Genomic DNA, 15,442 nt, shown 5'->3' with positions numbered 1-15,442 from the left:
TATATATATATATATATATATATATATATATATATATATTTATATTAGTCTCTAGGTCTGTATCCTGGTAACGAGGGAGGGTATTCGCTAACTATAGCTATAGGATTTACATGTGCCTCCCTTTCCTCCCCGGATGGTTGTGTTTCCTCTTTTGGTTCCTTTCACAGTGACACCACAATATAACAAACCTCATTCAGACATGAGGAGTCCACGTCTTGTAAATATCTGGAAAAATCTCTGCTACCTATAAAGTTATAAGATACAGATGATGGGTGTAGTTTAAACTCTTGCTTGGAGGGATTATGGTCCATTTAATCCACAACTATCAACCCAGTAAGACAGCCGAGAAGGAAATATGTGAACCAGACGGGTAAAAGGCAGTTAAGGTGAGTCTTATAGCCTCATTTACTGCAGGAGCTACGCTCCTCTCTTTCTTTCTTTCTTTCTTTCTCTCTCTCTCTGGAGGACCCGGCTCGTCCTGTATTACACAGAAAGCCTACTGATTTCAATAAGACTTGTGTAATGCTTAATTTCTCCTGTGGTGACGATGTAGGGAAATAATCACTTGCTGTAAGATTCCACCACTGATTACAGCTGATCGCTGGTGATCACGCCGTGATTAGGGATTATACAAGGTAGAGATCGTTTGTAGGAAACATTGATGGGGTATAATCTCTTTTCAACCAAGGGACACAAATAAAGGACAACCTAAGTCTGTATAGAAAATCTCATACACTTTCAATTTGGGCCTGACTCGTTTTGTGGGAGCTGGTACATTGACGATGTTTCAGCACTTTCTAGGGGATGATGATGAGTAACCAGTCACTAGATGTGATGCTATATGGTCCTAACTTCCAGATTTCGGATATTTGGGACTTGACCTTTGTTATTTTAAGAGCAACTGCAAGATGTTCATTTTGTTAGACATGTCACCTGATGAAAAGTTGTAACTGGGGGGGGGGGGGAGCTGGGCACATGCCCCAATTGCTGGGTGGTGTAGAGGGTGCCAATTTGAAGCCGGTAGAGCTGCTGAGACAGACAGTCCTGCAGGAGTTTCCAGAACTGAATCTAGATAATGGGAAAATAAAATGCCTTTGTCCTGACGCTATGTTTACGTCTGTACGTTCTCGTATAATAATATATCATCTGGTCTCTATGTACACTGGAAAGTGGAATATACACAATATTGTCGGTCACCATAAATTATTGCTTCATCTAATAATGATCCTGCGTTGTAGAAGTATTAATATTTGTACAAGGTGTGTCCAGTTATAGAGGAACTAAGATAAAAGCTCATTATGGACTGTAGAAATCGAAACGGGTGATGAAATTTGTGTGGAGTCCATAAAATTAGGAGTTAATCTACATAAAAAATACAAGAGATCCAGAATATCTGCAGAAGCTGCTGGAGAAGGGGAGAACTTGTACAACAGGTAAAGTACAGTACACAAAGCACTGCACTTTATACAGTACACATAGCACTGGATATTATATAGTATAGATAGTGCTGGACATTATATAGTATAGATAGTGCTGGACATTATATAGTATACATAGCACTGGACATTATATAGTACACAAAGCGCTGGACATTATATAGTATAGATAGTGCTGGACATTATATAGTATACATAGCACTGGATATTATATAGTATAGATAGTGCTGGACATTATATAGTATACATAGCACTGGACATTATATATTATACATAGTGCTGGACATTATATAGTATACATAGCACTGGACATTATATATTATACATAGTGCTGGACATTATATAGTATACATAGCACTGGACATTATATATTATACATAGTGCTGGACATTATATAGTATACATAGCACGGGACATTATATATTATACATAGTGCTGGACATTATATAGTATAGATAGTGCTGGACATTATATAGTACACAAAGCGCTGGACATTATATAGTATAGATAGTGCTGGACATTATATAGTACACAAAGCGCTGGACATTATATAGTATAGATAGTGCTGGACATTACATAGTACACAAAGTGTTGGACATTATATAGTACACAAAGCGCTGGACATGATATATTATACATAGCACTGGACATTATATAGTATAGATAGTGCTGGACATTATATAGTACACAAAGCGCTGGACATTATACAGTACACATAGTGCTGGACATTATATAGTATACATATCACTGGACATTATATATTCCAATGGTAACAAGATAATTAGTATACGTTTAATATTGATATATATGAAGTCCTGCCTAAATAAACGTTTAAAATGTCTTTATTAAGTAGTATTTAAAATAGGGCATTCATGCCAGTTTTACTGTGAATAGGCGTTTGGCAAAACAGAGACACAGTTCCCTGATGAGGTGTAAACATGAGATAATGATTGGTACACCTATAGTGTTGATACAACACCCGACAGGAGTAGTGATACACACCACTCGTCCGTTTGCCGCAACGATACAAAGTAGCTCAGTCCAATATGAATGTTCCACAGGCACTGATGCCGGGTGCACCAATTACAACATGAACAGAGAACTTAGCAAATATAAATGTGGTCTGTTTGCCACAAGTTAGCAATTTTGAGCAATCTCCCAACGCGTTTCTGCAACCCTCTGAACCAGAGGGGAACGTCCTCAGGGGTATTTGTAAATTGCATATAATCATTTGAGCAGCTACCATACAGCACATATTAAGCTGCTTAATTAGTGTATTCTCAGGAGCGCAGTGAGACACTAATGCCTGGTCTGACTCGCGCCGGAGACTCTCACAAGCTTTATACAGCTAGCCCCACCTAGCAGATTGGCGGAATGGAACGGACATAGCCAATCGGTGTGTCACAGCGCATCAGTAACGCCCACCGATCGGGCCTGCCCATGGTAACATAGACGCCAATCAGGTAGATGCATAAAGCATCAGAAGTTACTAGGGGAATACAGGCGGTTTATACATACGTTTGATAAATAAACGGATAGGTGTGAATGTGTGCCAAGCATAGAACAGACTGACTATGTTAATATTGCGATAGTCACCTACAAATACTGCCGATGACAGTCTCTTATCTACACAGTAACTGAAGGGTGCGCGTACGATGAGTAGATGGAAAGAAATGAGCAGAATGCAAAACCAGCAAAGAGTCACAGACAACCTCATTGATGAGGAAGATCTTAAATTGAAAAACAGCGCAAAAGAATAAAAAAACAAAAAATAATAAAGAATCAATGGGCAAAGGAAACCAATAGGAGCTGTAAACGCTCGCTTAAGGACCGAGCTGTATTTAATACATTGTTGTAAATGAGCGAATAGAGATGTTATTATTGGCATAGACGAGCACAAGAGAACTAGAGGAAGGAAAGAAAGGAAAGGTATTCATTATGTCCAGACGGACTAACTGTTTTCATTCTGAATATCCATTGGGCTTCCTTCTGGAGGATTTTTTTATCCCAATCACCTCCTCTGGTTGGTGGCACAATGTGTTCCATCCCCTGGGATTTCAGGACAGTGGAATCACCAGAATGATGCTCCCATACATGTCTAGAGACAGAGGTATCTTCCTTCCTATTTATGTCACAGATGTGATCTCGGATCCTCCGTCTAAATTCGCGTCTAGTCTTTCCAACATCCTGGATACCACAGACACAGGTGATAAGATACACTACTCCCTTAGTCAGGCAGTTGATAAAGGATCTCGTGTAAAAATTCTCGCCTGTGGTTGTACTTGCAAATTTGCGGGTACTGAGAATAGAGCAGCAGGCTTTGCATCTGCCACATTTGTACGTCCCTTTCGTATTCGATGACAGCCAGGTAGTATTTTTACCTTCAGGATGGCTATGAACTAACATATCTTTAATATTTCGATCTCTTTTGAAGGTAATAATTGGTCTGTCACCTACCAGGTTGCCCACATCTGGGTCCGATTTGAGGATATCCCAGTAGAGGGTAAGTGTTCTCCTGACCTCATGATGTGCAGCATCATAGGTACCTATCACTCTAATGACTCTGAGATATCAAGTCTTCAGACAAAGGTGGCAATGTGGTGATTCTTGATCGTAGCCACTATGTCACCATGTGTATGAACATTCTGAAAGACAAATGTTGTTATCAGGTTTTGACTAACAACCCCACACAACAATTTCTGGTCGAGCTCAGAGGTATTCTACTTGAGGCTAAACAGACCAAGATCATTAATGATACGGAATTTACCTTTATACTAGGGACTTGCCCGCAAGTGGCGACTTTTTATAGTCTTCCCAAGGTACATAAAGGACTTCATTCCCCTTAAAGGTCGTCCTATCGTTTCTGGCATCGGGAGTATTTCACAAAATGCCAGCGTTTACGTTGACAAAATACTCAGACCATTTGTTATGGCACTTCCATCTTATGTACGTGATACGATGGAGGTGCTTAGAAAACTTGAAGGCATTAAAGTGGAACCCAATGTTCTCCTGGCAAGTCTGGATGTGGAGGCTCTTTACAGCTCCATCCCTCATAATATGGGATGTCGAGCAGTGGAGTACTTCCTCCAGGACAGAGGAACCCAATTCCATGCCCACAATCAATTTGTGATAAAGTTACTGTGGTATGTCCTGGAGCATAGTTTTTTCCTTTTTGAGCATAAGATCTTCCACCAGCTCAGAGGAGTAGCAATGGGAAGCCCATGTGCTCCTACCTATGCTAACCTATATCTGGGCTGGTGGGAAAAGGAATTTGTATTCAGTGATGGGATGGAGAAATACACGTCACATATTGAATTATGGCTACGATTCATTGATGATGTGTTGATTCTTTGGTCAGGAACTGCTGCTGAATTTAAGGAGTTTGTGTCTGTGTTAAACATCAATGACATAGGTCTCTTCTTCACGTCAGAAATACAGGAGCAACACATTACGTTCCTGGATGTTAAAATTGAAAAAACAGAGATGGGTTATCTGGGAACGAATATGTACAGAAAAGACACCGCAACTAATAATCTGCTTAGATGGGATAGCTGGCATCCTGCCCCACTTAAGAAAGGCATACCCAAGGGGCAATACATTAGGGCAAGACGTAACTGTACCACAATTTCAGATTTTAAATCCTCAGCTAATGGTCTGAGAGACAAATTTGTGAGGAGAGGGTATCCGAATCATGTGCTGAAAACTGCATATCATCACGCTATGGGCGCTAACAGAGACAGCTTGTTAAACCCCAAAACACGTCCAATACAGGAGGAGACAATTAGAGTGATCGGTACCTATGATGCTGCACATCATGAGGTCAGGAGAACACTTACCCTCTACTGGGATATCCTCAAATCGGACCCAGATGTGGGCAACCTGGTAGGTGACAGACCAATTATTACCTTCAAAAGAGGTCGAAATATTAAAGATATGTTAGTTCATAGCCATCCTGAAGGTAAAAATACTACCTGGCTGTCATCGAATACGAAAGGGACGTACAAATGTGGCAGATGCAAAGCCTGCTGCTCTATTCTCAGTACCCGCAAATTTGCAAGTACAACCACAGGCGAGAATTTTTACACGAGATCCTTGATCAACTGCCTGACTAAGGGAGTAGTGTATCTTATCACCTGTGTCTGTGGTATCCAGGATGTTGGAAAGACTAGACGCGAATTTAGACGGAGGATTAGAGATCACATCTGTGACATAAATAGGAAGGAAGATACCTCTGTCTCTAGACATGTATGGGAGCATCATTCTGGTGATTCCACTGTCCTGAAATCCCAGGGGATAGAACACATTGTGCCTCCAACCAGAGGAGGTGATTGGGATAAAAAAATCCTCCAGAAGGAAGCCCAATGGATATTCAGAATGAAAACAGTTAGTCCGTCTGGACTCAATGAATATCTGTCCTTTCTTTCCTTCCTCTAGTTCTTTTGTGCTCGTCTATGACAATAATAACATCTCTATTCGCTCATTTACAACAATGTACAATTGAAATATAAGGACTTACCGGGTTAGGTAGAGAGTTAGGAGTCAATTAACAAGTGTCCAATACGCCTCGTTATATATAAATAATGTAGCAAACTTCATTATATCATAGAAAACTTTGAGAAAGAGAAGTCATTACGCCATAGATGTAGTAAAAAATTAACACATTTTATTGGGACATACAACATAAAAAGTATTACATAAAATTCAAAAACAGATCCGAATAAAAATAGGAACACAGTGTGGTGGCTTCAAGGGTTTTATAGATTTGGGATATTCAGCTCACCGTAACACAAGATCCCTGGCAGTAAGTCACAATCCAGAGTGGATAGTAGGTGATCCAGTCTAAATAAATTAATGCATGCATAAAAGTGGAGATAATAGATGCTAGTGGAAATAATAAATGCTAAGTATCCGCAAATTTGGAGCGAAAAAGACTCGCTCAAAGAGACATGTATTTCCTCCAAAGGTTATTCAGAGTGTTAGAAACTTATAACCACAGTTTAGTTATAGCATTACAAAGGGTAGGATGCAGCAATAGAGTAAACCAGGATCAGAGTATAGTATTGTGACTGAGTACGCCAGGGAAAGAGTCAAATATCTTGCATAAGGAGTGTGAAGCTGGGCTTACCCATAGAGATGGACGTGATAAGAGGCCCCGCACTGCAGCCTGACAACGTAGCGCCCCGACGCGCGTTTCGCCAATGTGGCTTCCTCAGGGGGTAGTGTGTGGGATACTGCAGTATCATGCTTATATATATAGTTCAGTTGATTGAAGAATATAGGATTCCGGTGTCCGTCCTCGCCGTTCTGGTCTATGGCGCATGCGCGGGAACCCTACCTGAGCCGCGAGATCCCTGTCCTCTGTCGTCACGCTCTCAGCGCGCCTGCGTGCCCCCAAGGACGCGTGTCCATGGAAACCAAGCAGAGCGCAGTGCGAGCATAGAGACGACAGGGAAACAGGGCGAGGCTCCCAGGTTCAACTGCAACAAGCGCAACCCCAGGGCATAGGAGGATATTGAATTAAGTATGAGAACATGTGTGTGGTGTTGCGAAATGTGGATATAATAAACAAGTGAGATGTATGTAATGTCTACTGAGGAGTGAATGCCCAAAGAAGTGATTAAAAAACAGAAAAAGAAGAAAAGAAAAAGGAAAAGAGAAAAAACAGAAATGAAAATAATAAGAAGAAATGAATCGCAAAATGTGAAGCAACCACGTAAGTGCCAAGATATAACAAATGATATAAATATGACAATTTAATAAAAATTGTAGTTATTAATACATTAAAGTGAAAACATATCGAGAAATATATATATATGTAGTGGTTTGTTTAAAAATATAAATCAGTTACGTGAAAAATCAATAGATACAGAATAATAAAAATAGAAAAATGGTGATTATAAAGTAATAATTAGATAAAAAATCATAATAAATAAATGAATTAATGAAAAAAAATATATAATAAGATAAAATAAAATAATATAAATTAAGATTTGGGTTCCTAGAGCACTGGGCTGACTTTTCATTGGGGTACAAACTGTATTCTGCAGATGATTTGCACCTAAATGGAAGGGGGTCCGCTGTGCTGGGGGAGAGAATTCTAGCTGGGGTGGCGGAGTATTTAAACTAGGGCTGAGGAGGGAGGTCAATGTAGAAAAAAAAGGGGTAGCCAGGTTAGAGAGGGGTCAGACTATATTGGTGGGGGGAGAAACAGAATGTGGGGAGAGGACTAGGCAACAAGATAAGGAGATCCTTTCGTTACAAAACAGCAGTGTAAATAAAAAGGACCGATTAATGTCAAATCACATTTCTGATAATAAAAGTGAAAAACTGACAGGCAAGTTAAAGTGTAAGTTCACAAATGCCAGAAGTCTAGCAAGCAAAATGGGGGAGCTGGAGGCCTTGATACTGGAAGAAAATATAGATATAGTTGGTGTTGCTGAAACATGGCTGGACTCTTCACATGACTGGGCTGTAAATCTACAGGGTTTTACACTTTTTCGTAAAGACAGGACAAATAGGAAAGGTGGTGGTGTATGTCTGTATGTGAGAAGTGATATGAAGGTGGTGGTGTACGTCTGTATGTCTGAAGTGATATGAAGGTGGTTTATGTCTGTATGTGAGAAATGATATGAAGGCGAGTGTGAAAGAGACAATAGTGGGTGAAGACTGTGAGGAGGTTGAAACCTTGTGGGTGGAACTAGAAAGGGAGGTAAACACTGAAAAAATTACTTTTGGTGTAATCTATAGACCCCCCAATATAACTGAGGAGATGGAAGTTCAGCTATATAAACAGATGGAGCGGGCTGCACAGGCGGGTACTGTAGTGATAATGGGAGATTTTAATTTCCGGGATATTAATTGGTGTCATGGTTCGGCTTCACATTTTATGGGCCAGTTTGTGGAAGACCCGACTAGAGGTGAAGCTCTGTTGGATCTGGTCATTTCTAATAATGCCGATCTTGTTGGGAATGTCAATGTTCGTGAAAACCTCGGTAACAGTGATCACAATATAGTTACATTTTACCTATACTGTAAAAAACAAACGCAGGCTGGGAGGGCAAAAACATTTAATTTTAAGAAAGCCAATTTCCCCAGGATGAGGGCGGCAATTCAGGATATAGACTGGGAAGAACTAATGTCAAATAATGGAACAAATGATAAATGGGAGATTTTCAAATCTACTTTGGGTAATTATAGTGCAAAATGTATTCCTACAGGTAACAAGTATAAACGACTCAAATTAAACCCCACATGGCTTACACCTTCTGTGAAAGGGGCAATACATGACAAAAAAAGGGCATTTAAAAAATACAAATCTGAGGGTACATCTGCAGCCTTTGTAAAATATAAAGAGCTTAATAAAATCTGTAAAAATGTAATAAAATTAGCAAAAATACAAAATGAAAGGCAGGTGGCCAAGGATAGTAAAACAAATCCTAAAAATTCTTCAAGTATATAAATGCAAAAAAGCCAAGGTCTGAACATGTAGGACCCCTAGATAATGGTAATGGGGAGTTGATCACAGGGGATCAAGAGAAGGCAGAGTTACTAAATGGGTTCTTTAGCTCTGTATATACAACTGAAGAAGGAGCAGCTGATGTAGCCGCTGCCGGTGCTGTTAATATATCAGTTGCTATACTGAATTGGATGAATGTAGAGATGGTCCAAGCTAAATTAAATAAAATAAATGTGCACAAGGCTCCGGGACCAGATGGGTTACACCCTAGAATTCTTAAAGAGCTTAGTTCAGTTATTTCTGTCCCCCTTTTCATAATATTCAGAGAATCTCTAGTGACTGGTATAGTGCCAAGGGACTGGCGCAGGGCAAATGTGGTGCCTATTTTCAAAAAGGGCTCTAGGTCTTCCCCGGGTAATTATAGACCAGTAAGCTTAACATCCATCGTGGGGAAAATGTTTGAGGGGCTATTGAGGGACTATATACAGGATTATGTGACAATAAATAGCATTATAAGTGACAGCCAGCACGGTTTTACTAAGGACAGAAGTTGTCAAACCAACCTGATCTGTTTTTATGAAGAGGTGAGCAGAAGCCTAGACAGAGGGGCCGCTGTGGATTTAGTGTTTTTGGACTTTGCAAAGGCATTTGACACTGTCCCCCATAGACGCCTAATGGGTAAATTACGGACTATAGGTTTAGAAAATATAGTTTGTAATTGGATTGAGAATTGGCTCAAGGACCGTATCCAGAGAGTTGTGGTCAATGATTCCTTCTCTGAATGGTCCCCGGTTATAAGTGGTGTACCCCAGGGTTCAGTGCTGGGACCACTATTATTCAACTTATTTATTAATGATATAGAGGAAGGGATTAATAGCACTATTTCTATTTTTGCAGATGACACCAAGCTATGTAATATAGTTCAGACTATGGAAGATGTTTGTGAATTACAGGCAGATTTAAACAAACTAAGTGTTTGGGCGTCCACTTGGCAAATGAAGTTTAATGTAAATAAATGTAAAGTTATGCATCTGGGTACCAACAACCTGCATGCATCATATGTCCTAGGGGGCGCTACACTGGCGGATTCACTTGTTGAGAAGGATCTGGGTGTACTTGTAAATCATAAACTCAATAACAGCATGCAGTGTCAATCAGCTGCTTCAAAGGCCAGCAGGATATTGTCGTGTATTAAAAGAGGCATGGACTCACGGGACAGGGATGTAATAATGCCACTTTACAAAGCATTAGTGAGGCCTCATCTAGAATATGCAGTTCAGTTCTGGGCTCCAGTTCATAGAAAGGATGCCCTGGAGTTGGAAAAAATACAAAGAAGAGCAACGAAGCTAATAAGGGGCATGGAGAATTTAAGTTATGAGGAAAGATTGAAAGAATTAAACCTATTTAGCCTTGAAAAAAGACGACTAAGGGGGGACATGATTAACTTATATAAATATATTAATGGCACATACAAAAAATATGGTGATATCCTGTTCCTTGTAAAACCCCCTCAAAAAACAAGGGGGCGCTCCCTCCGTCTGGAGAAAAAAAGGTTCAAGCTGCAGAGGCGACAAGGCTTCTTTACAGTAAGAACGGTGAATTTATGGAATAGCCTACCGCAGGAGCTGGTCACAGCAGGGACAGTAGACACCGCAGGAGCCGTCACAGCAGGGACAGTAGACACCGCAGGAGCCGTCACAGCAGGGACAGTAGACACCGCAGGAGCTGGTCACAGCAGGGACAGTAGACACCGCAGGAGCTGGTCACAGCAGGGACAGTAGATGGCTTTAAAGGGAATGTGTTGCCAGAAAAACATGTTTTTTTTTTAAAATTTAAACATTTAGTGTGTGGGTGATTAAACATTGTTCAAATTTATTTTATTTTTTTTGCACGAGTCAGGAAATATTATAAATTATTTCTAATTTATAATACTACCCATTTTTGGTCACTAGATGGAGCTGTTCCCAAAATTGCAGCATTGCAACATTGGGTTAAAAGCCCTCGCTCTAGTGAGCTCTCAGCATCCCCCCCTCCTTTATCCTGGCTAGTGCCGGGATAAACGAGGAGTTTGAACGGTGTAACCTCCTACACTGTGTGTCGCCATTTTTTGAGCTAACCCACAGTGTAGTAGGTTTACATACAGTAGTAAACACACAGAAACACAAACATACATTGAAATCTCTTACCTGCTCCTGCCGCCGCGGCTCCCTCCGGCCCGACCGCTCCGTTTGCTGCCGCTGGTGCAAGTGCACAAATCCGGAAGCCGCGACCGGAAGTAGTAATATTACTGTCCGGCTGCGACTTCCGGTCCACAGGAAAATGGCGCCGGACGGCGCCAATTTCGAATAGGACTGTGTGGGAACGGCGCATGCGCAGTTCCCACACAGACGCCGTACACTGCAGTCAATGGGACGGGAGCCGTTCGCAGTCCCTATGGGACTGTGGCTGCCGTATTCCATGTCTGTATGTGTCGTTAATCGACACACACAGAAATGGAAAAAAAAATGGCAGCCCCCATAGGGAAGAAAAAGTGAAAAAATAGAAAAAAGTAACACACAAACTCACAAATAAATAAAAACGTTTTTAATAAAACACTAACATTAAACTGACATGAATTTTTTTTTTGTGGTGACACTGTTCCTTTAAAAAAGGGTTAGATAATTTCCTAGAACAAAAAAATATTAGCTCCTATGTATAGACATTTTTCCTTCCCTTTTCCCTTCCCTTGGTTGAACTTGATGGACATGTGTCTTTTTTCAGCCGTACTAACTATGTAAGATAAATTAAATAAAAATAAAATAAAATAAAATAAACTAAACTAAACTAAACTAAAATAAAAATAATAAAAATAAAATAAAATAGAAATAGAAAATAATAAAAGAAAATAAAAAAAAAAATTATATATCAAAAATGAAAAGTAATAATAAGTAGAAATAAAATAAAAAACCGATGAAACACATAAATATCGAAAATGGTGTGAAGATCATGAAAACCATGAATAGACAACGCATATGTTGCGATCAGTGAACCACAAAAATAACAGCAAAAACAACCAAACAAAGAAGCACATAAAGAAATTGAAAATAATATATAAATAGAACAAGTGTAAATAAATTAGGTAACAAGCGATGCAGAGACAAAAAATCACAACAAGTGACAAAAATATATAAAATATTCTAAAATAACAAAATAAAGAATAATAAATACGATATATAATACACCATACATCAATAGCATAAATATAATTATGGTTATAAAATATAAAAATATTAAACATAAACATCTTCTTCTTGTCCATAGTAGTAGGTTGATACATCAGAGATGTAGTTGCGTGGTATATCGGAAGGACGGCAAATTCGGAATCACTCAATCTAGGCATGATAATGCAGAAAGAACAGGCATTATTGATGGTTAAAAACACTTAAAAATTTATTAAAAGGGAAAAAATTAATAAGAAGGAGATTTGCTGGGCAGAATATGTTATAGTCCAAGAGGTAACGGATCTATTACAGAAAGGCCGAGAAACTCAGGTTTTCATTGAGCCCATGTGGAGTCATGGTACCCAATGTGATAATCCACCTGCACTCTTTTTGTGCAAGTAACTTTTTGGCATCCCCCCCTCTGACGCCGCAATGGATTCGATCAATATGCGAAAAGTTCTGGGGTCACATCCATGTTTTAATTAAAAATGTCTTGGGATGGTTTTTAAGGTCGTCAAGTCAACTACATCTTTTGCTGCGGATATATCCCGTACATGCTCCCTCACCCGTAATCTTAATTGTCTGGAGGTTAGGCCTACGTAAACCATAGGGCAATCACATGTAGCGTAGTAAATCACGTGAGTGGTGCTACACGAAATGTATTGCAAAATTTTAAAACGTCTATCCGTCTTTACGGAATCGAAAGTTGTGGTCCGCAGAATGTTAGCACAAGCGACACAATCCCCGCAAGGGAAGCAGCCTTGAGCAGGACCTCTAGTCGAGAAAGGATTCTCTCGTTTGGGAACATAGTGGCTCTGTATAAGGATGTCCTTCAAATTGCTGCTTCTTCTTGCGGTCATTAGAGGGTGTGGAGATAGGCTTGGAGCAAGTGTTGCCTCCAACTGTAAGATGGACCAATGTTTTTCCAGGATTCCTCTCATTGTTTGCCACTGGTTATTGTGGGTCGAAATAAATCTAATCAAGCCAGGCATCTTTTCCTTCTGTTCTGGAGGTGGTGGATTAAGTAGGTGTTTCCGTGCCACACTCCTAGCCCGATTGTAGCCCTGCTTAATACAGCGATGGCTGTAACCCCTCTCTTTAAAACGTTTCCTTAATTCTTGAGCCTGATTCTCGAAGCTAGCTTCCGAAGAGCAGATCCGCCTCATCCTCAGGAACTGACCAACCGGGACAGCCTTGACCGTGGAATAGGTGTGTGCCGAGGTCGCTTGTAGAAGGGAGTTGACCGACGTCTCTTTCCTAAAGACGTCGGTCTGTACTCTCCCGTCGTGATCTGATGAAATAGATATATCCAAAAAGTTCACACTTTGTCTGTCATGGACAAATGTCAACTTGATGTTCCAAGTGTTGATATTCAATTTTTGCATGAAGTTTAAAAATGTGTTAATTTTTTACTACATCTATGGCGTAATGACTTCTCTTTCTCAAAGTTTTCTATGATATAATGAAGTTTGCTACATTATTTATATATAACGAGGCGTATTGGACACTTGTTAATTGACGCCTAACTCTCTACCTAACCCGGTAAGTCCTTATATTTCAATTGTATTTAATACATTGTTGTAAATGAGCGAATAGAGATGTTATTATTGGCATAGACGAGCACAAGAGAACTAGAGGAAGGAAAGAAAGGACAGATATTCATTATGTCCAGACGGACTAACTGTTTTCATTCTGAATATCCATTGGGCTTCCTTCTGGAGCATTTTTTTATCCCAATCCCCTCCTCTGGTTGGAGGCACAATGTGTTCCATCCGCTGGGATTTCAGGACAGTGGAATCACCAGAATGATGCTCCCATACATGTCTAGAGACAGAGGTATCTTCCTTCCTATTTATGTCACAGATGTGATCTCGGATCCTCCGTCTAAATTCGCGTCTAGACTTTCCAACATCCTGGATACCACAGACACAGGTGATAAGATACACTACTCCCTTAGTCAGGCAGTTGATAAAGGATCTCGTGTAAAAATTCTCGCCTGTGGTTGTACTTGCAAATTTGCGGGTACTGAGAATAGAGCAGCAGGCTTTGCATCTGCCACATTTGTACGTCCCTTTCGTATTCGATGACAGCCAGGTAGTATTTTTACCTTCAAGATGGCTATGAACTAACATATCTTTAATATTTCGATCTCTTTTGAAGGTAATAATTGGTCTGTCACCTACCAGGTTGCCCACATCTGGGTCCGATTTGAGGATATCCCAGTAGAGGGTAAGTGTTCTCCTGACCTCATGATGTGCAGCATCATAGGTACCGATCACTCTAATGACTCTGAGATAATTATCAAGTCTTCAGACAAAGGTGGCAATGTGGTGATTCTTGATCGTAGCCACTATGTCACCATGTGTATGAACATTCTGAAAGACAAATGTTGTTATCAGGTTTTGACTAACAACCCCACACAACAATTTCTGGTCGAGCTCAGAGGTATTCTACTTGAGGCTAAACAGACCAAGATCATTAATGATACGGAATTTACCTTTATACTAGGGACTTGCCCGCAAGTGGCGACTTTTTATAGTCTTCCCAAGGTACATAAGGGACTTCATTCCCCTTAAAGGTCGTCCTATCGTTTCTGGCATCGGGAGTATTTCACAAAATGCCAGCGTTTACGTTGACAAAATACTTAGACCTTTTGTTATGGCACTTCCATCGTATGTACGTGATACGATGGAGGTGCTTAGAAAACTTGAAGGCATTAAAGTGGAACCCAATGTTCTCCTGGCAAGTCTGGATGTGGAGGCTCTTTACAGCTCCATCCCTCATAATATGGGATGTCGAGCAGTGGAGTACTTCCTCCAGGACAGAGGAACCCAATTCCATGCCCACAATCAATTTGTGATAAAGTTACTGTGGTATGTCCTGGAGCATAATTTTTTCCTTTTTGAGCATAAGATCTTCCACCAGCTCAGAGGAGTAGCAATGGGAAGCCCATGTGCTCCTACCTATGCTAACCTATATCTGGGCTGGTGGGAAAAGGAATTTGTATTCAGTGATGGGATGGAGAAATACACATCGCATATTGAATTATGGCTACGATTCATTGATGATGTGTTGATTCTCTGGTCAGGAACTGCTGCTGAATTTAAGGAGTTTGTGTCTGTGTTAAACATCAATGACATAGGTCTCTTCTTCACGTCAGAAATACAGGAGCAACACATTACGTTCCTGGATGTTAAAATTGAAAAAACAGAGATGGGTTATCTGGGAACGAATATGTACAGAAAAGACACCGCAACTAATAATCTGCTTAGATGGGATAGCTGGCATCCTGCCCCACTTAAGAAAGGCATACCCAAGGGGCAATACATTAGGGCAAGACGTAACTGTAC

The 15,442-nt window shown here is 40.3% G+C and overlaps 1 protein-coding gene across 1 annotated transcript in view; it reads left to right on the top strand.

The window, feature by feature from the left end:
• The first annotated feature begins 267 nt into the window (after positions 1-267).
• Positions 268-15,442, top strand: part of LOC142683475 (beta-1,3-galactosyltransferase 5-like) — a 72,901-nt gene continuing 57,726 nt past the window's right edge. The window contains exon 1 of the mRNA XM_075847330.1: positions 268-386. The gene's annotated coding sequence lies outside the window, so the exon portion shown is untranslated. The remainder of the gene's footprint in view (positions 387-15,442) is intronic.

This window comes from Rhinoderma darwinii (genome assembly GCF_050947455.1).
Source record: "Rhinoderma darwinii isolate aRhiDar2 chromosome 3 unlocalized genomic scaffold, aRhiDar2.hap1 SUPER_3_unloc_2, whole genome shotgun sequence".
NCBI classification, from domain to species: Eukaryota; Metazoa; Chordata; class Amphibia; order Anura; family Rhinodermatidae; genus Rhinoderma; species Rhinoderma darwinii.
The sequence above is the reverse complement of the archived record's forward strand: the minus strand, read 5'-3'. Positions and strand labels throughout refer to the sequence as shown.